Raw genomic sequence first — 24,009 nt, forward strand, 5'->3', positions numbered from 1 at the left:
GTAATGGTTAGCACTTTGGACTTTGAATCCAATGATCCGAGTTCAAATCTCGGTGGGAACATTTTATGACTCTTGACCAAATCATTTTCTTTCAAGTGTATTCATTAATATCACATATCTAATACCGGTAGGGTGAACAATTAATTTATTGAGTATACTCTAAAAGTTTATTAGATGTGAGCAAATAATAGAAATTTTACAATACCTGGAAACTAAATGGCTCAAAATAATGAGAGATTTTAAAAACTCACTCTGGTTTCTCAAACTCATCACAGGGGCCTGATGCAAGACATTACTTTTTAAAATCTTACTGTTATTGTTAAGGGGAACAAGGAACTTTTTCATTGCAAAGCATTCATTAAAACAAAACTTGAGGAGTCAAACTTTGTATAACGGGGACCGAAGATGTGCAGTTTGAATAATAATCTTGAAATGCAGACGTACAAAGATTTTACACACTGATTTTCAACAGTAAATCCACAACCAAAAAAGTTGAATCTTTTGAAAGACATGTCAAAGGTGTGAATCTGAAATTCACTTTTAAAGACATTCACAATGAAATGCACTGTGTAAGTCCAGCATGTTGTCAGCTAAGAAATCAGCAAAACTGAACTATCTCATTACTGGCCATATAGATGAGAAAGGAAAATAAACTCATGTTTACAATGTGGATGTGAAAGAACAGTTTCTAGGTTCAGTTTCAATATTTATGTTAATGAATAATTGATATGTTCATATTGTCTAACAGCTATCTAGACGGATAAAGCTATGTATGCATCTATACATACTTATGCGTTCATACGCATCAGTATAAAACATTGATATTATGTTTTTTCTAGACCAAATTCTAAAAAGTGAGTTAAACAGTGAATCTCATAATTGTAGTAGGTCCCACTGAGATTTGAACTCGGATCGCTGGATTCAGAGTCCAGAGTGCTAACCGTTACACCATGGAACCCTCTCACACAAGAGTGACTTTTCCATTGAGACAAAAGAGAGCGCATCAGTGATGGCCTTCTCTTATATTGATAAAAAGATATCTCATTTGAATGGTCATAGTGGATAGAGCTTTAATGTGATTTGATTCTTTTCAGCTATATTCTCTATAAAAGTGTTAATTATTCAAATGTTTATCTGAATATAAAAGTTATATCACAATGTTCATCTTTGCCTGTAGCATAATAAAACAGTCTACATTTCCAGACTACTGAAGCAATGTCTCTGTCTCCTGCATGGGTGGCTCCATAGAGCAATGGTTGGCAATTTGGACTTTGCATCCAATGATCCGATTTGAAACCTTGGAGGGACTTTTTTTATTACTCTTGAGCTTTTCCATTTCTTCATCTTTGTTCATTGATAGCTCAAATCCAACACCAGTAGGTTGAAAGAGTCAATTATTGAATGCTTTCAAAATGTCCATCAGCTTGAACAAGTTACATCAATACAAACTTTAAAATACTTTGACATCAAATTTCTTCACAAAGTAGTTAGCCATTATAAAATCATATTCTGATTTTCTCAAACGCATTTCAGATGGGTGATTCACAGCATCACTTTTTAAGCTTTCCCGCTAATGATAAGGCGAATATAGCACATTTTGAATGAGAAGTTTTCTTCAATCAAACATAGAGGAACCCAAATGATGATCTCATTCAGCTAGTAAAAATGTTGTTTTATATTAGTATGGAAATCGTGAAAAGAAAATGTGTTTCATGCTGATTTACAACAGTTGATCTCCAATCGTAAAATATAAGCTTTTGGTCGGAGGCATCACAGGTACTGATCAAATTCTAATTTTTGAACATTGTTCACAAATCATATGATATGCTTTCTATACATAAACTGTATCGTTGGATCAATAATGAGTAAAAAGTGACTATCTCAATTTCAGGACATATAAAAGAGAAAGAAGTAGAAACTCATGTTTCAAATGCTGAGAGGCAACAACTGTTCATGATTTTCACCTCCACTAATTATATTTATTTTTATAATCGATATGTTTATATTTTCCTATAAATATACAGAGACATATAGCTATATATACAGAGATACATATGTACAGGTTGATTTTTACATGTTTATAAGTAAATGTGATGTTGTTCCAAATAAAACTTCTAAGAACTGAATGGAAAAGAAAATTGTAAAGTTCAGATAAGTCCCACTGAAATTTGTACTCAGATCCCTGTTTTCAGAGTCCAGAGTGCTAACCATGACACCATCCACCCTCCCGTACCAGGGTGAGCTTTACATTTTGACAGAAGAGATTTGCCTCAGGGGGCAACTTATCTTTCATTGAAAAATATTATCTCACATAAAAACCACTGTTCAACAGAGTTATAACGTTATTTGAGTCTTTTGGGCAACATCCTTCCCCAACATAGTTCAATATGCAAAAGTTTACCAGAATAGGAAAGCAATCCAATTCAGTTTCTCTTTGACAGTAGAATGTTAAAAACTTTGACATTTCCACATTCCTGCAGCAGTTTATGCTGCTTTCACATGGGAGGTTCCATGGTGTAATGGTTAGCACTTTGGACTTTGAATCCAATGATCCGAGTTCAAATCTCGGTGGGAACATTTTATGACTCTTGACCAAATCATTTTCTTTCAAGTGTATTCATTAATATCACATATCTAATACCGGTAGGGTGAACAATTAATTTATTGAGTATACTCTAAAAGTTTATTAGATGTGAGCAAATAATAGAAATTTTACAATACCTGGAAACTAAATGGCTCAAAATAATGAGAGATTTTAAAAACTCACTCTGGTTTCTCAAACTCATCACAGGGGCCTGATGCAAGACATTACTTTTTAAAATCTTACTGTTATTGTTAAGGGGAACAAGGAACTTTTTCATTGCAAAGCATTCATTAAAACAAAACTTGAGGAGTCAAACTTTGTATTACGGGGACCGAAGATGTGCAGTTTGAATAATAATCTTGAAATGCAGACGTACAAAGATTTTACACACTGATTTTCAACAGTAAATCCACAACCAAAAAAGTTGAATCTTTTGAAAGACATGTCAAAGGTGTGAATCTGAAATTCACTTTTAAAGACATTCACAATGAAATGCACTGTGTAAGTCCAGCATGTTGTCAGCTAAGAAATCAGCAAAACTGAACTATCTCATTACTGGCCATATAGATGAGAAAGGAAAATAAACTCATGTTTACAATGTGGATGTGAAAGAACAGTTTCTAGGTTCAGTTTCAATATTTATGTTAATGAATAATTGATATGTTCATATTGTCTAACAGCTATCTAGACGGATAAAGCTATGTATGCATCTATACATACTTATGCGTTCATACGCATCAGTATAAAACATTGATATTATGTTTTTTCTAGACCAAATTCTAAAAAGTGAGTTAAACAGTGAATCTCATAATTGTAGTAGGTCCCACTGAGATTTGAACTCGGATCGCTGGATTCAGAGTCCAGAGTGCTAACCGTTACACCATGGAACCCTCTCACACAAGAGTGACTTTTCCATTGAGACAAAAGAGAGCGCATCAGTGATGGCCTTCTCTTATATTGATAAAAAGATATCTCATTTGAATGGTCATAGTGGATAGAGCTTTAATGTGATTTGATTCTTTTCAGCTATATTCTCTATAAAAGTGTTAATTATTCAAATGTTTATCTGAATATAAAAGTTATATCACAATGTTCATCTTTGCCTGTAGCATAATAAAACAGTCTACATTTCCAGACTACTGAAGCAATGTCTCTGTCTCCTGCATGGGTGGCTCCATAGAGCAATGGTTGGCAATTTGGACTTTGCATCCAATGATCCGATTTGAAACCTTGGAGGGACTTTTTTTATTACTCTTGAGCTTTTCCATTTCTTCATCTTTGTTCATTGATAGCTCAAATCCAACACCAGTAGGTTGAAAGAGTCAATTATTGAATGCTTTCAAAATGTCCATCAGCTTGAACAAGTTACATCAATACAAACTTTAAAATACTTTGACATCAAATTTCTTCACAAAGTAGTTAGCCATTATAAAATCATATTCTGATTTTCTCAAACGCATTTCAGATGGGTGATTCACAGCATCACTTTTTAAGCTTTCCCGCTATTGATAAGGCGAATATAGCACATTTTGAATGAGAAGTTTTCTTCAATCAAACATAGAGGAACCCAAATGATGATCTCATTCAGCTAGTAAAAATGTTGTTTTATATTAGTATGGAAATCGTGAAAAGAAAATGTGTTTCATGCTGATTTACAACAGTTGATCTCCAATCGTAAAATATAAGCTTTTGGTCGGAGGCATCACAGGTACTGATCAAATTCTAATTTTTGAACATTGTTCACAAATCATATGATATGCTTTCTATACATAAACTGTATCGTTGGATCAATAATGAGTAAAAAGTGACTATCTCAATTTCAGGACATATAAAAGAGAAAGAAGTAGAAACTCATGTTTCAAATGCTGAGAGGCAACAACTGTTCATGATTTTCACCTCCACTAATTATATTTATTTTTATAATCGATATGTTTATATTTTCCTATAAATATACAGAGACATATAGCTATATATACAGAGATACATATGTACAGGTTGATTTTTACATGTTTATAAGTAAATGTGATGTTGTTCCAAATAAAACTTCTAAGAACTGAATGGAAAAGAAAATTGTAAAGTTCAGATAAGTCCCACTGAAATTTGTACTCAGATCCCTGTTTTCAGAGTCCAGAGTGCTAACCATGACACCATCCACCCTCCCGTACCAGGGTGAGCTTTACATTTTGACAGAAGAGATTTGCCTCAGGGGGCAACTTATCTTTCATTGAAAAATATTATCTCACATAAAAACCACTGTTCAACAGAGTTATAACGTTATTTGAGTCTTTTGGGCAACATCCTTCCCCAACATAGTTCAATATGCAAAAGTTTACCAGAATAGGAAAGCAATCCAATTCAGTTTCTCTTTGACAGTAGAATGTTAAAAACTTTGACATTTCCACATTCCTGCAGCAGTTTATGCTGCTTTCACAATGGAGGTTCCATGGTGTAATGGTTAGCACTTTGGACTTTGAATCCAATGATCCGAGTTCAAATCTCGGTGGGAACATTTTATGACTCTTGACCAAATCATTTTCTTTCAAGTGTATTCATTAATATCACATATCTAATACCGGTAGGGTGAACAATTAATTTATTGAGTATACTCTAAAAGTTTATTAGATGTGAGCAAATAATAGAAATTTTACAATACCTGGAAACTAAATGGCTCAAAATAATGAGAGATTTTACAAACTCACTCTGGTTTCTCAAACTCATCACAGGGGCCTGATGCAAGACATTACTTTTTAAAATCTTACTGTTATTGTTAAGGGGAACAAGGAACTTTTTCATTGCAAAGCATTCATTAAAACAAAACTTGAGGAGTCAAACTTTGTATTACGGGGACCGAAGATGTGCAGTTTGAATAATAATCTTGAAATGCAGACGTACAAAGATTTTACACACTGATTTTCAACAGTAAATCCACAACCAAAAAAGTTGAATCTTTTGAAAGACATGTCAAAGGTGTGAATCTGAAATTCACTTTTAAAGACATTCACAATGAAATGCACTGTGTAAGTCCAGCATGTTGTCAGCTAAGAAATCAGCAAAACTGAACTATCTCATTACTGGCCATATAGATGAGAAAGGAAAATAAACTCATGTTTACAATGTGGATGTGAAAGAACAGTTTCTAGGTTCAGTTTCAATATTTATGTTAATGAATAATTGATATGTTCATATTGTCTAACAGCTATCTAGACGGATAAAGCTATGTATGCATCTATACATACTTATGCGTTCATACGCATCAGTATAAAACATTGATATTATGTTTTTTCTAGACCAAATTCTAAAAAGTGAGTTAAACAGTGAATCTCATAATTGTAGTAGGTCCCACCGAGATATGAACTCGGATCGCTGGATTCAGAGTCCAGAGTGCTAACCGTTACACCATGGAACCCTCTCACACAAGAGTGACTTTTCCATTGAGACAAAAGAGAGCGCATCAGTGATGGCCTTCTCTTATATTGATAAAAAGATATCTCATTTGAATGGTCATAGTGGATAGAGCTTTAATGTGATTTGATTCTTTTCAGCTATATTCTCTATAAAAGTGTTAAATATTCAAATGTTTATCTGAATATAAAAGTTATATCACAATGTTCATCTTTGCCTGTAGCATAATAAAACAGTCTACATTTCCAGACTACTGAAGCAATGTCTCTGTCTCCTGCATGGGTGGCTCCATAGAGCAATGGTTGGCAATTTGGACTTTGCATCCAATGATCCGATTTGAAACCTTGGAGGGACTTTTTTTATTACTCTTGAGCTTTTCCATTTCTTCATCTTTGTTCATTGATAGCTCAAATCCAACACCAGTAGGTTGAAAGAGTCAATTATTGAATGCTTTCAAAATGTCCATCAGCTTGAACAAGTTACATCAATACAAACTTTAAAATACTTTGACATCAAATTTCTTCACAAAGTAGTTAGCCATTATAAAATCATATTCTGATTTTCTCAAACGCATTTCAGATGGGTGATTCACAGCATCACTTTTTTAAGCTTTCCCGCTATTGATAAAGCGAATATAGCACATTTTGAATGAGAAGTTTTCTTCAATCAAACATAGAGGAACCCAAATGATGATCTCATTCAGCTAGTAAAAATGTTGTTTTATATTAGTATGGAAATCGTGAAAAGAAAATGTGTTTCATGCTGATTTACAACAGTTGATCTCCAATCGTAAAATATAAGCTTTTGGTCGGAGGCATCACAGGTACTGATCAAATTCTAATTTTTGAACATTGTTCACAAATCATATGATATGCTTTCTATACATAAACTGTATCGTTGGATCAATAATGAGTAAAAAGTGACTATCTCAATTTCAGGACATATAAAAGAGAAAGAAGTAGAAACTCATGTTTCAAATGCTGAGAGGCAACAACTGTTCATGATTTTCACCTCCACTAATTATATTTATTTTTATAATCGATATGTTTATATTTTCCTATAAATATACAGAGACATATAGCTATATATACAGAGATACATATGTACAGGTTGATTTTTACATGTTTATAAGTAAATGTGATGTTGTTCCAAATAAAACTTCTAAGAACTGAATGGAAAAGAAAATTGTAAAGTTCAGATAAGTCCCACTGAAATTTGTACTCAGATCCCTGTTTTCAGAGTCCAGAGTGCTAACCATGACACCATCCACCCTCCCGTACCAGGGTGAGCTTTACATTTTGACAGAAGAGATTTGCCTCAGGGGGCAACTTATCTTTCATTGAAAAATATTATCTCACATAAAAACCACTGTTCAACAGAGTTATAACGTTATTTGAGTCTTTTGGGCAACATCCTTCCCCAACATAGTTCAATATGCAAAAGTTTACCAGAATAGGAAAGCAATCCAATTCAGTTTCTCTTTGACAGTAGAATATTAAAAACTTTGACATTTCCACATTCCTGCAGCAGTTTATGCTCCTTTCACATGGGAGGTTCCATGGTGTAATGGTTAGCACTTTGGACTTTGAATCCAATGATCCGAGTTCAAATCTCGGTGGGAACATTTTATGACTCTTGACCAAATCATTTTCTTTCAAGTGTATTCATTAATATCACATATCTAATACCGGTAGGGTGAACAATTAATTTATTGAGTATACTCTAAAAGTTTATTAGATGTGAGCAAATAATAGAAATTTTACAATACCTGGAAACTAAATGGCTCAAAATAATGAGAGATTTTACAAACTCACTCTGGTTTCTCAAACTCATCACAGGGGCCTGATGCAAGACATTACTTTTTAAAATCTTACTGTTATTGTTAAGGGGAACAAGGAACTTTTTCATTGCAAAGCATTCATTAAAACAAAACTTGTGGAGTCAAACTTTGTATTACGGGGACCGAAGATGTGCAGTTTGAATAATAATCTTGAAATTCAGACGTACAAAGATTTTACACACTGATTTTCAACAGTAAATCCACAACCAAAAAAGTTGAATCTTTTGAAAGACATGTCAAAGGTGTGAATCTGAAATTCACTTTTAAAGACATTCACAATGAAATGCACTGTGTAAGTCCAGCATGTTGTCAGCTAAGAAATCAGCAAAACTGAACTATCTCATTACTGGCCATATAGATGAGAAAGGAAAATAAACTCATGTTTACAATGTGGATGTGAAAGAACAGTTTCTAGGTTCAGCTTCAATATTTATGTTAATGAATAATTGATATGTTCATATTGTCTAACAGCTATCTAGACGGATAAAGCTATGTATGCATCTATACATACTTGTGCGTTCATACGCATCAGTATAAAACATTGATATTATGTTTTTTCTAGACCAAATTCTAAAAAATGAGTTAAACAGTGAATCTCATAATTGTAGTAGGTCCCACCGAGATTTGAACTCGGATCGCTGGATTCAGAGTCCAGAGTGCTAACCATTACACCATGGAACCCTCTCACACAAGAGTGACTTTTCCATTGAGACAAAAGAGAGCGCATCAGTGATGGCCTTCTCTTATATTGATAAAAAGATATCTCATTTGAATGGTCATAGTGGATAGAGCTTTAATGTGATTTGATTCTTTTCAGCTATATTCTCTATAAAAGTGTTAAATATTCAAATGTTTATCTGAATATAAAAGTTATATCACAATGTTCATCTTTGCCTGTAGCATAATAAAACAGTCTACATTTCCAGACTACTGAAGCAATGTCTCTGTCTCCTGCATGGGTGGCTCCATAGAGCAATGGTTGGCAATTTGGACTTTGCATCCAATGATCCGATTTGAAACCTTGGAGGGACTTTTTTTATTACTCTTGAGCTTTTCCATTTCTTCATCTTTGTTCATTGATAGCTCAAATCCAACACCAGTAGGTTGAAAGAGTCAATTATTGAATGCTTTCAAAATGTCCATCAGCTTGAACAAGTTACATCAATACAAACTTTAAAATACTTTGACATCAAATTTCTTCACAAAGTAGTTAGCCATTATAAAATCATATTCTGATTTTCTCAAACGCATTTCAGATGGGTGATTCACAGCATCACTTTTTTAAGCTTTCCCGCTATTGATAAGGCGAATATAGCACATTTTGAATGAGAAGTTTTCTTCAATCAAACATAGAGGAACCCAAATGATGATCTCATTCAGCTAGTAAAAATGTTGTTTTATATTAGTATGGAAATCGTGAAAAGAAAATGTGTTTCATGCTGATTTACAACAGTTGATCTCCAATCGTAAAATATAAGCTTTTGGTCGGAGGCATCACAGGTACTGATCAAATTCTAATTTTTGAACATTGTTCACAAATCATATGATATGCTTTCTATACATAAACTGTATCGTTGGATCAATAATGAGTAAAAAGTGACTATCTCAATTTCAGGACATATAAAAGAGAAAGAAGTAGAAACTCATGTTTCAAATGCTGAGAGGCAACAACTGTTCATGATTTTCACCTCCACTAATTATATTTATTTTTATAATCGATATGTTTATATTTTCCTATAAATATACAGAGACATATAGCTATATATACAGAGATACATATGTACAGGTTGATTTTTACATGTTTATAAGTAAATGTGATGTTGTTCCAAATAAAACTTCTAAGAACTGAATGGAAAAGAAAATTGTAAAGTTCAGATAAGTCCCACTGAAATTTGTACTCAGATCCCTGTTTTCAGAGTCCAGAGTGCTAACCATGACACCATCCACCCTCCCGTACCAGGGTGAGCTTTACATTTTGACAGAAGAGATTTGCCTCAGGGGGCAACTTATCTTTCATTGAAAAATATTATCTCACATAAAAACCACTGTTCAACAGAGTTATAACGTTATTTGAGTCTTTTGGGCAACATCCTTCCCCAATATAGTTCAATATGCAAAAGTTTACCAGAATAGGAAAGCAATCCAATTCAGTTTCTCTTTGACAGTAGAATATTAAAAACTTTGACATTTCCACATTCCTGCAGCAGTTTATGCTCCTTTCACATGGGAGGTTCCATGGTGTAATGGTTAGCACTTTGGACTTTGAATCCAATGATCCGAGTTCAAATCTCGGTGGGAACATTTTATGACTCTTGACCAAATCATTTTCTTTCAAGTGTATTCATTAATATCACATATCTAATACCGGTAGGGTGAACAATTAATTTATTGAGTATACTCTAAAAGTTTATTAGATGTGAGCAAATAATAGAAATTTTACAATACCTGGAAACTAAATGGCTCAAAATAATGAGAGATTTTACAAACTCACTCTGGTTTCTCAAACTCATCACAGGGGCCTGATGCAAGACATTACTTTTTAAAATCTTACTGTTATTGTTAAGGGGAACAAGGAACTTTTTCATTGCAAAGCATTCATTAAAACAAAACTTGTGGAGTCAAACTTTGTATTACGGGGACCGAAGATGTGCAGTTTGAATAATAATCTTGAAATTCAGACGTACAAAGATTTTACACACTGATTTTCAACAGTAAATCCACAACCAAAAAAGTTGAATCTTTTGAAAGACATGTCAAAGGTGTGAATCTGAAATTCACTTTTAAAGACATTCACAATGAAATGCACTGTGTAAGTCCAGCATGTTGTCAGCTAAGAAATCAGCAAAACTGAACTATCTCATTACTGGCCATATAGATGAGAAAGGAAAATAAACTCATGTTTACAATGTGGATGTGAAAGAACAGTTTCTAGGTTCAGCTTCAATATTTATGTTAATGAATAATTGATATGTTCATATTGTCTAACAGCTATCTAGACGGATAAAGCTATGTATGCATCTATACATACTTGTGCGTTCATACGCATCAGTATAAAACATTGATATTATGTTTTTTCTAGACCAAATTCTAAAAAATGAGTTAAACAGTGAATCTCATAATTGTAGTAGGTCCCACCGAGATTTGAACTCGGATCGCTGGATTCAGAGTCCAGAGTGCTAACCATTACACCATGGAACCCTCTCACACAAGAGTGACTTTTCCATTGAGACAAAAGAGAGCGCATCAGTGATGGCCTTCTCTTAAATTGATAAAAAGATATCTCATTTGAATGGTCATAGTGGATAGAGCTTTAATGTGATTTGATTCTTTTCAGCTATATTCTCTATAAAAGTGTTAAATATTCAAATGTTTATCTGAATATAAAAGTTATATCACAATGTTCATCTTTGCCTGTAGCATAATAAAACAGTCTACATTTCCAGACTACTGAAGCAATGTCTCTGTCTCCTGCATGGGTGGCTCCATAGAGCAATGGTTGGCAATTTGGACTTTGCAGCCAATGATCCGATTTGAAACCTTGGAGGGACTTTTTTTATTTCTCTTGAGCTTTTCCATTTCTTCATCTTTGTTCATTGATAGCTCAAATCCAACACCAGTAGGTTGAAATAGTCAATTATTGAATGCTTTCAAAATGTCCATCAGCTTGAACAAGTTACATCAATACAAACTTTAAAATACTTTGACATCAAATTTCTTCACAAAGTAGTTATCCATTATAAAATCATATTCTGATTTTCTCAAACGCATTTCAGATGGGTGATTCACAGCATCACTTTTTTAAGCTTTCCCGCTATTGATAAGGCGAAAATAGCACATTTTGAATGAGAAGTTTTCTTCAATCAAACATAGAGGAACCCAAATGATGATCTCATTCAGCTAGTAAAAATGTTGTTTTATATTAGTATGGAAATCGTGAAAAGAAAATGTTTTTCATGCTGATTTACAACAGTTGATCTCCAATCGTAAAATATAAGCTTTTGGTCGGAGGCATCACAGGTACTGATCAAATTCTAATTTTTGAACATTGTTCACAAATCATATGATATGCTTTCTATACATAAACTGTATCGTTGGATCAATAATGAGTAAAAAGTGACTATCTCAATTTCAGGACATATAAAAGAGAAAGAAGTAGAAACTCATGTTTCAAATGCTGAGAGGCAACAACTGTTCATGATTTTCACCTCCACTAATTATATTTATTTTTATAATCGATATGTTTATATTTTCCTATAAATATACAGAGACATATAGCTATATATACAGAGATACATATGTACAGGTTGATTTTTACATGTTTATAAGTAAATGTGATGTTGTTCCAAATAAAACTTCTAAGAACTGAATGGAAAAGAAAATTGTAAAGTTCAGATAAGTCCCACTGAAATTTGTACTCAGATCCCTGTTTTCAGAGTCCAGAGTGCTAACCATGACACCATCCACCCTCCCGTACCAGGGTGAGCTTTACATTTTGACAGAAGAGATTTGCCTCAGGGGGCAACTTATCTTTCATTGAAAAATATTATCTCACATAAAAACCACTGTTCAACAGAGTTATAACGTTATTTGAGTCTTTTGGGCAACATCCTTCCCCAACATAGTTCAATATGCAAAAGTTTACCAGAATAGGAAAGCAATCCAATTCAGTTTCTCTTTGACAGTAGAATGTTAAAAACTTTGACATTTCCACATTCCTGCAGCAGTTTATGCTGCTTTCACAATGGAGGTTCCATGGTGTAATGGTTAGCACTTTGGACTTTGAATCCAATGATCCGAGTTCAAATCTCGGTGGGAACATTTTATGACTCTTGACCAAATCATTTTCTTTCAAGTGTATTCATTAATATCACATATCTAATACCGGTAGGGTGAACAATTAATTTATTGAGTATACTCTAAAAGTTTATTAGATGTGAGCAAATAATAGAAATTTTACAATACCTGGAAACTAAATGGCTCAAAATAATGAGAGATTTTACAAACTCACTCTGGTTTCTCAAACTCATCACAGGGGCCTGATGCAAGACATTACTTTTTAAAATCTTACTGTTATTGTTAAGGGGAACAAGGAACTTTTTCATTGCAAAGCATTCATTAAAACAAAACTTGAGGAGTCAAACTTTGTATTACGGGGACCGAAGATGTGCAGTTTGAATAATAATCTTGAAATGCAGACGTACAAAGATTTTACACACTGATTTTCAACAGTAAATCCACAACCAAAAAAGTTGAATCTTTTGAAAGACATGTCAAAGGTGTGAATCTGAAATTCACTTTTAAAGACATTCACAATGAAATGCACTGTGTAAGTCCAGCATGTTGTCAGCTAAGAAATCAGCAAAACTGAACTATCTCATTACTGGCCATATAGATGAGAAAGGAAAATAAACTCATGTTTACAATGTGGATGTGAAAGAACAGTTTCTAGGTTCAGTTTCAATATTTATGTTAATGAATAATTGATATGTTCATATTGTCTAACAGCTATCTAGACGGATAAAGCTATGTATGCATCTATACATACTTATGCGTTCATACGCATCAGTATAAAACATTGATATTATGTTTTTTCTAGACCAAATTCTAAAAAGTGAGTTAAACAGTGAATCTCATAATTGTAGTAGGTCCCACCGAGATATGAACTCGGATCGCTGGATTCAGAGTCCAGAGTGCTAACCGTTACACCATGGAACCCTCTCACACAAGAGTGACTTTTCCATTGAGACAAAAGAGAGCGCATCAGTGATGGCCTTCTCTTATATTGATAAAAAGATATCTCATTTGAATGGTCATAGTGGATAGAGCTTTAATGTGATTTGATTCTTTTCAGCTATATTCTCTATAAAAGTGTTAAATATTCAAATGTTTATCTGAATATAAAAGTTATATCACAATGTTCATCTTTGCCTGTAGCATAATAAAACAGTCTACATTTCCAGACTACTGAAGCAATGTCTCTGTCTCCTGCATGGGTGGCTCCATAGAGCAATGGTTGGCAATTTGGACTTTGCATCCAATGATCCGATTTGAAACCTTGGAGGGACTTTTTTTATTACTCTTGAGCTTTTCCATTTCTTCATCTTTGTTCATTGATAGCTCAAATCCAACACCAGTAGGTTGAAAGAGTCAATTATTGAATGCTTTCAAAATGTCCATCAGCTTGAACAAGTTACATCAATACAAACTTTAAAATACTTTGACATCAAATTTCTTCACAAAGTAGTTAGCCATTATAAAATCATATTCTGATTTTCTCAAACGCATTTCAGATGGGTGATTCACAGCATCACTTTTTTAAGCTTTCCCGCTATTGATAAAGCGAATATAGCACATTTTGAATGAGAAGTTTTCTTCAATCAAACATAGAGGAACCCAAATGATGATCTCATTCAGCTAGTAAAAATGTTGTTTTATATTAGTATGGAAATCGTGAAAAGAAAATGTGTTTCATGCTGATTTACAACAGTTGATCTCCAATCGTAAAATATAAGCTTTTGGTCGGAGGCATCACAGGTACTGATCAAATTCTAATTTTTGAACATTGTTCACAAATCATATGATATGCTTTCTATACATAAACTGTATCGTTGGATCAATAATGAGTAAAAAGTGACTATCTCAATTTCAGGACATATAAAAGAGAAAGAAGTAGAAACTCATGTTTCAAATGCTGAGAGGCAACAACTGTTCATGATTTTCACCTCCACTAATTATATTTATTTTTATAATCGATATGTTTATATTTTCCTATAAATATACAGAGACATATAGCTATATATACAGAGATACATATGTACAGGTTGATTTTTACATGTTTATAAGTAAATGTGATGTTGTTCCAAATAAAACTTCTAAGAACTGAATGGAAAAGAAAATTGTAAAGTTCAGATAAGTCCCACTGAAATTTGTACTCAGATCCCTGTTTTCAGAGTCCAGAGTGCTAACCATGACACCATCCACCCTCCCGTACCAGGGTGAGCTTTACATTTTGACAGAAGCGATTTGCCTCAGGGGGCAACTTATCTTTCATTGAAAAATATTATCTCACATAAAAACCACTGTTCAACAGAGTTATAACGTTATTTGAGTCTTTTGGGCAACATCCTTCCCCAACATAGTTCAATATGCAAAAGTTTACCAGAATAGGAAAGCAATCCAATTCAGTTTCTCTTTGACAGTAGAATATTAAAAACTTTGACATTTCCACATTCCTGCAGCAGTTTATGCTCCTTTCACATGGGAGGTTCCATGGTGTAATGGTTAGCACTTTGGACTTTGAATCCAATGATCCGAGTTCAAATCTCGGTGGGAACATTTTATGACTCTTGACCAAATCATTTTCTTTCAAGTGTATTCATTAATATCACATATCTAATACCGGTAGGGTGAACAATTAATTTATTGAGTATACTCTAAAAGTTTATTAGATGTGAGCAAATAATAGAAATTTTACAATACCTGGAAACTAAATGGCTCAAAATAATGAGAGATTTTACAAACTCACTCTGGTTTCTCAAACTCATCACAGGGGCCTGATGCAAGACATTACTTTTTAAAATCTTACTGTTATTGTTAAGGGGAACAAGGAACTTTTTCATTGCAAAGCATTCATTAAAACAAAACTTGTGGAGTCAAACTTTGTATTACGGGGACCGAAGATGTGCAGTTTGAATAATAATCTTGAAATTCAGACGTACAAAGATTTTACACACTGATTTTCAACAGTAAATCCACAACCAAAAAAGTTGAATCTTTTGAAAGACATGTCAAAGGTGTGAATCTGAAATTCACTTTTAAAGACATTCACAATGAAATGCACTGTGTAAGTCCAGCATGTTGTCAGCTAAGAAATCAGCAAAACTGAACTATCTCATTACTGGCCATATAGATGAGAAAGGAAAATAAACTCATGTTTACAATGTGGATGTGAAAGAACAGTTTCTAGGTTCAGCTTCAATATTTATGTTAATGAATAATTGATATGTTCATATTGTCTAACAGCTATCTAGACGGATAAAGCTATGTATGCATCTATACATACTTGTGCGTTCATACGCATCAGTATAAAACATTGATATTATGTTTTTTCTAGACCAAATTCTAAAAAATGAGTTAAACAGTGAATCTCATAATTGTAGTAGGTCCCACCGAGATTTGAACTCGGATCGCTGGATTCAGAGTCCAGAGTGCTAACCATTACACCATGGAACCCTCTCACACAAGAGTGACTTTTCCATTGAGACAAAAGAGAGCGCATCAGTGATGGCCTTCTCTTATATTGATAAAAAGATATCTCATTTGAATGGTCATAGTGGATAGAGCTTTAATGTGATTTGATTCTTTTCAGCTATATTCTCTATAAAAGTGTTAAATATTCAAATGTTTATCTGAATATAAAAGTTATATCACAATGTTCATCTTTGCCTGTAGCATAATAAAACAGTCTACATTTCCAGACTACTGAAGCAATGTCTCTGTCTCCTGCATGGGTGGCTCCATAGAGCAATGGTTGGCAATTTGGACTTTGCATCCAATGATCCGATTTGAAACCTTGGAGGGACTTTTTTTATTACTCTTGAGCTTTTCCATTTCTTCATCTTTGTTCATTGATAGCTCAAATCCAACACCAGTAGGTTGAAAGAGTCAATTATTGAATGCTTTCAAAATGTCCATCAGCTTGAACAAGTTACATCAATACAAACTTTAAAATACTTTGACATCAAATTTCTTCACAAAGTAGTTAGCCATTATAAAATCATATTCTGATTTTCTCAAACGCATTTCAGATGGGTGATTCACAGCATCACTTTTTTAAGCTTTCCCGCTATTGATAAGGCGAATATAGCACATTTTGAATGAGAAGTTTTCTTCAATCAAACATAGAGGAACCCAAATGATGATCTCATTCAGCTAGTAAAAATGTTGTTTTATATTAGTATGGAAATCGTGAAAAGAAAATGTGTTTCATGCTGATTTACAACAGTTGATCTCCAATCGTAAAATATAAGCTTTTGGTCGGAGGCATCACAGGTACTGATCAAATTCTAATTTTTGAACATTGTTCACAAATCATATGATATGCTTTCTATACATAAACTGTATCGTTGGATCAATAATGAGTAAAAAGTGACTATCTCAATTTCAGGACATATAAAAGAGAAAGAAGTAGAAACTCATGTTTCAAATGCTGAGAGGCAACAACTGTTCATGATTTTCACCTCCACTAATTATATTTATTTTTATAATCGATATGTTTATATTTTCCTATAAATATACAGAGACATATAGCTATATATACAGAGATACATATGTACAGGTTGATTTTTACATGTTTATAAGTAAATGTGATGTTGTTCCAAATAAAACTTCTAAGAACTGAATGGAAAAGAAAATTGTAAAGTTCAGATAAGTCCCACTGAAATTTGTACTCAGATCCCTGTTTTCAGAGTCCAGAGTGCTAACCATGACACCATCCACCCTCCCGTACCAGGGTGAGCTTTACATTTTGACAGAAGAGATTTGCCTCAGGGGGCAACTTATCTTTCATTGAAAAATATTATCTCACATAAAAACCACTGTTCAACAGAGTTATAACGTTATTTGAGTCTTTTGGGCAACATCCTTCCCCAATATAGTTCAATATGCAAAAGTTTACCAGAATAGGAAAGCAATCCAATTCAGTTTCTCTTTGACAGTAGAATATTAAAAACTTTGACATTTCCACATTCCTGCAGCAGTTTATGCTCCTTTCACATGGGAGGTTCCATGGTGTAATGGTTAGCACTTTGGACTTTGAATCCAATGATCCGAGTTCAAATCTCGGTGGGAACATTTTATGACTCTTGACCAAATCATTTTCTTTCAAGTGTATTCATTAATATCACATATCTAATACCGGTAGGGTGAACAATTAATTTATTGAGTATACTCTAAAAGTTTATTAGATGTGAGCAAATAATAGAAATTTTACAATACCTGGAAACTAAATGGCTCAAAATAATGAGAGATTTTACAAACTCACTCTGGTTTCTCAAACTCATCACAGGGGCCTGATGCAAGACATTACTTTTTAAAATCTTACTGTTATTGTTAAGGGGAACAAGGAACTTTTTCATTGCAAAGCATTCATTAAAACAAAACTTGTGGAGTCAAACTTTGTATTACGGGGACCGAAGATGTGCAGTTTGAATAATAATCTTGAAATTCAGACGTACAAAGATTTTACACACTGATTTTCAACAGTAAATCCACAACCAAAAAAGTTGAATCTTTTGAAAGACATGTCAAAGGTGTGAATCTGAAATTCACTTTTAAAGACATTCACAATGAAATGCACTGTGTAAGTCCAGCATGTTGTCAGCTAAGAAATCAGCAAAACTGAACTATCTCATTACTGGCCATATAGATGAGAAAGGAAAATAAACTCATGTTTACAATGTGGATGTGAAAGAACAGTTTCTAGGTTCAGCTTCAATATTTATGTTAATGAATAATTGATATGTTCATATTGTCTAACAGCTATCTAGACGGATAAAGCTATGTATGCATCTATACATACTTGTGCGTTCATACGCATCAGTATAAAACATTGATATTATGTTTTTTCTAGACCAAATTCTAAAAAATGAGTAAAACAGTGAATCTCATAATTGTAGTAGGTCCCACCGAGATTTGAACTCGGATCGCTGGATTCAGAGTCCAGAGTGCTAACCATTACACCATGGAACCCTCTCACACAAGAGTGACTTTTCCATTGAGACAAAAGAGAGCGCATCAGTGATGGCCTTCTCTTAAATTGATAAAAAGATATCTCATTTGAATGGTCATAGTGGATAGAGCTTTAATGTGATTTGATTCTTTTCAGCTATATTCTCTATAAAAGTGTTAAATATTCAAATGTTTATCTGAATATAAAAGTTATATCACAATGTTCATCTTTGCCTGTAGCATAATAAAACAGTCTACATTTCCAGACTACTGAAGCAATGTCTCTGTCTCCTGCATGGGTGGCTCCATAGAGCAATGGTTGGCAATTTGGACTTTGCAGCCAATGATCCGATTTGAAACCTTGGAGGGACTTTTTTTATTTCTCTTGAGCTTTTCCATTTCTTCATCTTTGTTCATTGATAGCTCAAATCCAACACCAGTAGGTTGAAATAGTCAATTATTGAATGCTTTCAAAATGTCCATCAGCTTGAACAAGTTACATCAATACAAACTTTAAAATACTTTGACATCAAATTTCTTCACAAAGTAGTTATCCATTATAAAATCATATTCTGATTTTCTCAAACGCATTTCAGATGGGTGATTCACAGCATCACTTTTTTAAGCTTTCCCGCTATTGATAAGGCGAAAATAGCACATTTTGAATGAGAAGTTTTCTTCAATCAAACATAGAGGAACCCAAATGATGATCTCATTCAGCTAGTAAAAATGTTGTTTTATATTAGTATGGAAATCGTGAAAAGAAAATGTTTTTCATGCTGATTTACAACAGTTGATCTCCAATCGTAAAATATAAGCTTTTGGTCGGAGGCATCACAGGTACTGATCAAATTCTAATTTTTGAACATTGTTCACAAATCATATGATATGCTTTCTATACATAAACTGTATCGTTGGATCAATAATGAGTAAAAAGTGACTATCTCAATTTCAGGACATATAAAAGAGAAAGAAGTAGAAACTCATGTTTCAAATGCTGAGAGGCAACAACTGTTCATGATTTTCACCTCCACTAATTATATTTATTTTTATAATCGATATGTTTATATTTTCCTATAAATATACAGAGACATATAGCTATATATACAGAGATACATATGTACAGGTTGATTTTTACATGTTTATAAGTAAATGTGATGTTGTTCCAAATAAAACTTCTAAGAACTGAATGGAAAAGAAAATTGTAAAGTTCAGATAAGTCCCACTGAAATTTGTACTCAGATCCCTGTTTTCAGAGTCCAGAGTGCTAACCATGACACCATCCACCCTCCCGTACCAGGGTGAGCTTTACATTTTGACAGAAGAGATTTGCCTCAGGGGGCAACTTATCTTTCATTGAAAAATATTATCTCACATAAAAACCACTGTTCAACAGAGTTATAACGTTATTTGAGTCTTTTGGGCAACATCCTTCCCCAACATAGTTCAATATGCAAAAGTTTACCAGAATAGGAAAGCAATCCAATTCAGTTTCTCTTTGACAGTAGAATATTAAAAACTTTGACATTTCCACATTCCTGCAGCAGTTTATGCTCCTTTCACATGGGAGGTTCCATGGTGTAATGGTTAGCACTTTGGACTTTGAATCAAATGATCCGAGTTCAAATCTCGGTGGGAACATTTTATGACTCTTGACCAAATCATTTTCTTTCAAGTGTATTCATTAATATCACATATCTAATACCGGTAGGGTGAACAATTAATTTATTGAGTATACTCTAAAAGTTTATTAGATGTGAGCAAATAATAGAAATTTTACAATACCTGGAAACTAAATGGCTCAAAATAATGAGAGATTTTACAAACTCACTCTGGTTTCTCAAACTCATCACAGGGGCCTGATGCAAGACATTACTTTTTAAAATCTTACTGTTATTGTTAAGGGGAACAAGGAACTTTTTCATTGCAAAGCATTCATTAAAACAAAACTTGAGGAGTCAAACTTTGTATTACGGGGACCGAAGATGTGCAGTTTGAATAATAATCTTGAAATGCAGACGTACAAAGATTTTACACACTGATTTTCAACAGTAAATCCACAACCAAAAAAGTTGAATCTTTTGAAAGACATGTCAAAGGTGTGAATCTGAAATTCACTTTTAAAGACATTCACAATGAAATGCACTGTGTAAGTCCAGCATGTTGTCAGCTAAGAAATCAGCAAAACTGAACTATCTCATTACTGGCCATATAGATGAGAAAGGAAAATAAACTCATGTTTACAATGTGGATGTGAAAGAACAGTTTCTAGGTTCAGTTTCAATATTTATGTTAATGAATAATTGATATGTTCATATTGTCTAACAGCTATCTAGACGGATAAAGCTATGTATGCATCTATACATACTTATGCGTTCATACGCATCAGTATAAAACATTGATATTATGTTTTTTCTAGACCAAATTCTAAAAAGTGAGTTAAACAGTGAATCTCATAATTGTAGTAGGTCCCACCGAGATATGAACTCGGATCGCTGGATTCAGAGTCCAGAGTGCTAACCGTTACACCATGGAACCCTCTCACACAAGAGTGACTTTTCCATTGAGACAAAAGAGAGCGCATCAGTGATGGCCTTCTCTTATATTGATAAAAAGATATCTCATTTGAATGGTCATAGTGGATAGAGCTTTAATGTGATTTGATTCTTTTCAGCTATATTCTCTATAAAAGTGTTAAATATTCAAATGTTTATCTGAATATAAAAGTTATATCACAATGTTCATCTTTGCCTGTAGCATAATAAAACAGTCTACATTTCCAGACTACTGAAGCAATGTCTCTGTCTCCTGCATGGGTGGCTCCATAGAGCAATGGTTGGCAATTTGGACTTTGCATCCAATGATCCGATTTGAAACCTTGGAGGGACTTTTTTTATTACTCTTGAGCTTTTCCATTTCTTCATCTTTGTTCATTGATAGCTCAAATCCAACACCAGTAGGTTGAAAGAGTCAATTATTGAATGCTTTCAAAATGTCCATCAGCTTGAACAAGTTACATCAATACAAACTTTAAAATACTTTGACATCAAATTTCTTCACAAAGTAGTTAGCCATTATAAAATCATATTCTGATTTTCTCAAACGCATTTCAGATGGGTGATTCACAGCATCACTTTTTTAAGCTTTCCCGCTATTGATAAAGCGAATATAGCACATTTTGAATGAGAAGTTTTCTTCAATCAAACATAGAGGAACCCAAATGATGATCTCATTCAGCTAGTAAAAATGTTGTTTTATATTAGTATGGAAATCGTGAAAAGAAAATGTGTTTCATGCTGATTTACAACAGTTGATCTCCAATCGTAAAATATAAGCTTTTGGTCGGAGGCATCACAGGTACTGATCAAATTCTAATTTTTGAACATTGTTCACAAATCATATGATATGCTTTCTATACATAAACTGTATCGTTGGATCAATAATGAGTAAAAAGTGACTATCTCAATTTCAGGACATATAAAAGAGAAAGAAGTAGAAACTCATGTTTCAAATGCTGAGAGGCAACAACTGTTCATGATTTTCACCTCCACTAATTATATTTATTTTTATAATCTATATGTTTATATTTTCCTATAAATATACAGAGACATATAGCTATATATACAGAGATACATATGTACAGGTTGATTTTTACATGTTTATAAGTAAATGTGATGTTGTTCCAAATAAAACTTCTAAGAACTGAATGGAAAAGAAAATTGTAAAGTTCAGATAAGTCCCACTGAAATTTGTACTCAGATCCCTGTTTTCAGAGTCCAGAGTGCTAACCCTGACACCATCCACCCTCCCGTACCAGGGTGAGCTTTACATTTTGACAGAAGAGATTTGCCTCAGGGGGCAACTTATCTTTCATTGAAAAATATTATCTCACATAAAAACCACTGTTCAACAGAGTTATAACGTTATTTGAGTCTTTTGGGCAACATCCTTCCCCAACATAGTTCAATATGCAAAAGTTTACCAGAATAGGAAAGCAATCCAATTCAGTTTCTCTTTGACAGTAGAATATTAAAAACTTTGACATTTCCACATTCCTGCAGCAGTTTATGCTCCTTTTACATGGGAGGTTCCATGGTGTAATGGTTAGCACTTTGGACTTTGAATCCAATGATCCGAGTTCAAATCTCATTGGGAACATTTTATGACTCTTGACCAAATCATTTTCTTTCAAGTGTATTCATTAATATCACATATCTAATACCGGTAGGGTGAACAATTAATTTATTGATTATACTCTAAAAGTTTATTAGATGTGAGCAAATAATAGAAATTTTACAATACCTGGAAACTAAATGGCTCAAAATAATGAGAGATTTTACAAACTCACTCTGGTTTCTCAAACTCATCACAGGGGTCTGATGCAAGACATTACTTTTTAAAATCTTACTGTTATTGTTAAGGGGAACAAGGAACTTTTTCATTGCAAAGCATTCATTAAAACAAAACTTGAGGAGTCAAACTTTGTATTACGGGGACCGAAGATGTGCAGTTTGAATAATAATCTTGAAATTCAGACGTACAAAGATTTTACACACTGATTTTCAACAGTAAATCCACAACCAAAAAAGTTGAATCTTTTGAAAGACATGTCAAAGGTGTGAATCTGAAATTCACTTTTAAAGACATTCACAATGAAATGCACTGTGTAAGTCCAGCATGTTGTCAGCTAAGAAATCAGCAAAACTGAACTATCTCATTACTGGCCATATAGATGAGAAAGGAAAATAAACTCATGTTTACAATGTGGATGTGAAAGAACAGTTTCTAGGTTCAGCTTCAATATTTATGTTAATGAATAATTGATATGTTCATATTGTCTAACAGCTATCTAGACGGATAAAGCTATGTATGCATCTATACATACTTATGCGTTCATACGCATCAGTATAAAACATTGATATTATGTTTTTTCTAGACCAAATTCTAAAAAATGAGTTAAACAGTGAATCTCATAATTGTAGTAGGTCCCACCGAGATTTGAACTCGGATCGCTGGATTCAGAGTCCAGAGTGCTAACCATTACACCATGGAACCCTCTCACACAAGAGTGACTTTTCCATTGAGACAAAAGAGAGCGCATCAGTGATGGCCTTCTCTTATATTGATAAAAAGATATCTCATTTGAATGGTCATAGTGGATAGAGCTTTAATGTGATTTGATTCTTTTCAGCTAAATTCTCTATAAAAGTGTTAAATATTCAAATGTTTATCTGAATATAAAAGTTATATCACAATGTTCATCTTTGCCTGTAGCATAATAAAACAGTCTACATTTCCAGACTACTGAAGCAATGTCTCTGTCTCCTGCATGGGTGGCTCCATAGAGCAATGGTTGGCAATTTGGACTTTGCATCCAATGATCCGATTTGAAACCTTGGAGGGACTTTTTTTATTACTCTTGAGCTTTTCCATTTCTTCATCTTTGTTCATTGAT

The 24,009-nt window shown here is 33.5% G+C and overlaps 5 non-coding genes across 5 annotated transcripts; all 5 read right to left on the reverse strand.

Moving 5' to 3' along the window:
- Nucleotides 1-8,435: 8,435 nt before the first annotated feature.
- On the reverse strand, nt 8,436-8,507 carry TRNAQ-CUG (transfer RNA glutamine (anticodon CUG)). The gene has a single exon. It is a non-coding gene; the product is annotated as a tRNA-Gln (tRNA).
- A 2,445-nt stretch (nt 8,508-10,952) lies between these two features.
- TRNAQ-CUG (transfer RNA glutamine (anticodon CUG)) lies at nt 10,953-11,024 on the reverse strand. The gene has a single exon. It is a non-coding gene; the product is annotated as a tRNA-Gln (tRNA).
- Nucleotides 11,025-15,986: 4,962 nt separating this feature from the next.
- TRNAQ-CUG (transfer RNA glutamine (anticodon CUG)) lies at nt 15,987-16,058 on the reverse strand. The gene has a single exon. It is a non-coding gene; the product is annotated as a tRNA-Gln (tRNA).
- Nucleotides 16,059-18,503: 2,445 nt separating this feature from the next.
- Nucleotides 18,504-18,575, reverse strand: TRNAQ-CUG (transfer RNA glutamine (anticodon CUG)). The gene has a single exon. It is a non-coding gene; the product is annotated as a tRNA-Gln (tRNA).
- Nucleotides 18,576-23,537: 4,962 nt separating this feature from the next.
- On the reverse strand, nt 23,538-23,609 carry TRNAQ-CUG (transfer RNA glutamine (anticodon CUG)). Its single transcript has one exon. It is a non-coding gene; the product is annotated as a tRNA-Gln (tRNA).
- Between the last annotated feature and the right edge of the window lie 400 nt (nt 23,610-24,009).

The sequence above is a fragment of the Triturus cristatus genome, chromosome 5_2 (assembly GCF_964204655.1).
Source record: "Triturus cristatus chromosome 5_2, aTriCri1.1, whole genome shotgun sequence".
Lineage (NCBI taxonomy): Eukaryota > Metazoa > Chordata > Amphibia > Caudata > Salamandridae > Triturus > Triturus cristatus.